Genomic DNA, 2,340 nt, shown 5'->3' on the forward strand with positions numbered 1-2,340 from the left:
ATCGACGTTTTGCCATATGCGAAAAAAAATATCTATTAATAGATTTAACTATTTATTTCTATACATGATTATTTCTCTCGATAAAGAAATCCTGAACTTTTTTTGAGAAAAAGGCTCTATGAAATGTCTAATTTCCAGACCCCCCTCCAGGAGATCAGTCACAATATTTAGCATTTTTCCCTGGTTTCCATTTATTTGTTAGGTGAATTTACATTTTACATCAATTTCAGGGACACTTCAGGAAAGACATCCCGATGCTTTAATTTCACAGATTTCAAAATCTTGATCTTTTCCTTCGGAAAACTTCAGTAAGCCACCTTATTTAACTCTACTGTTCCCCGTTCGCAAACTTCTCCTTTTTCTTGCGTTCGCTGGACTGACGAGTACGAGAAAAGAGACTTCTGACGTCTACGGTCTTCAACGGCACTGGTCAAAACGCATGCCCCTTGATGTGCTCGCTGCCTGTGACATGAACCCATTGTGCCTCGCCCATTCTTTTACAGTAATTCCACTGTGAGCCCATACTCCATGTGAAGTATCACGAGAAGATTCGGTCGCTAAGTATTCGACGCGCATGATCAACAAAGTGAGTTTCGATTCATTGCAGAAGTCCCTTTTCCCACACTCGTCATCCCAGAAAACGCAAAAAAAGGAGACCTCTGCTAGCAGGGAAGATTGCTCATCTAATTACGTCTAAAATTTACGCCTTGTGATATTTTCATCACAATTATTTGGAACCAGGAAAGTTTATAAAATTAAAATTACAGAGATTTCTACCTCTCAACCAAAGATTCATAGGCAACATCGAAATGACAAAAGATTGATGTGGAGAACTTATTTTCGTGATGTTCTGTGAATCGCTGCTATTTGCATGTCCTTTAAATGCAACGCTTATTTTCGTAGCTTTAAAATGATGAACTGCTTTCTCCATGAATATTTTTGACAAAAAATAATAATATATACTGATCTCTTTTGTGCGGTTGGCGGTTTATGTCTAGTGAATATATGGAATAAACTCGTGTGTGTTGTCCGTATCAAGTTCTTCATCAGTGGTGAAATTTTTCAGAGTTATGCTATTGTTCTCACATGAACATACAAGCATCTTCCCTGTACTTCTGTGTTTGAAGGAGCGCAAATATTGATCTTTTATTCTCTTAATTGACAAAAGAAACAGAAAGACTATGCCAGTATCATGGCACGAGCGGCCTTGCGGAGGCTGTAAATAAAAAAAGAAAAAGAATTGCAGTCAGATTGAAGATCTCAATTTACATCTCAACAAGAAGTTAAGTCTTCAAGGAGCAGGGATAGCAAACGCGCTTATGAGGGTGGTTAGGACCGCTCTCCATTCAACATATTTCCGGCGTAATATGTGCCAAATATAACGGGCTGTTTTCTGGTTTCAACAAGCCGTTCTCAAGCTACCGCGCGTTTGCTTATTAGGAAGCTTATATAAAGCTCGAGACGTTTTTGTCAACAAGGACGGCGACCGGAAGTGATTTTGCAAAGAAAGTGACGTCACACGTCACAGACCTCAACGTGGATATTTGGCGTATGTGGCGAAGAACAAAAACGCGAGAAGGTGAGTTTATCTTAGGTGATTTGGTTGATTTTTGTTGTTTTCCTGTTAATGCTGGACAATCAACTTTCTAATTCCTATTATTTATGAAAGAAACTCTTTTTTGTCAGTTCTACCACAGGTACACAAGTTAAGACAGTCATAAGGATGCGATAGCAGGTGACGTCGCGTAATTTTTAGACAGTTGTAACGGCCGATTCAACTGATCGAGGAAAATGTTCCATAGAAACATCAAATCGCAATGTTTCTTTTCGAAACTTTATTTTATGGACAGGAAGATAAATAAAGTTCACTCACCTACTATTTTCTGCGTTGTCCTGACTGATTTCATGGGTTTTGGGGACGCTTCGATTTCCTCTTCAGATCCCACGCGTCGCCACATACAATATAAATAGACCTTGTCTATCCCCTGTCTATTTATATTGTATATAGCGACGCGTGGGATAAGAAGAGGAAAACGAAGCGTCCCACAACTGTCACAAATAACGTGACGTCACGCCCTCCGCATTCTTAGGGTTCTACCGTATACCGCCTGATCAAAAAAACAGCGCTGCAGACGCGAAGACTCGTGTTGCCAAAAAAACCTAGAGTAAGTCTGTTTTGAAAAACATTTGTTTTCCTTGATATATCCTTTTGTATGTGCTTCTGTTTTTTGTTTTTTTTTTTTTTCCTTTTCTGTGGTCTTAAATTTTAATGCGCTGGCAACGCTAAGACAACGTTTCCAAAAAGACCATGTTAAAGTGTGAAAAAAATTAATGCCCGTC

Source organism: Montipora capricornis, chromosome 1, assembly GCF_036669925.1.
Source record: "Montipora capricornis isolate CH-2021 chromosome 1, ASM3666992v2, whole genome shotgun sequence".
In the NCBI taxonomy this organism is placed as follows: Eukaryota; Metazoa; Cnidaria; class Anthozoa; order Scleractinia; family Acroporidae; genus Montipora; species Montipora capricornis.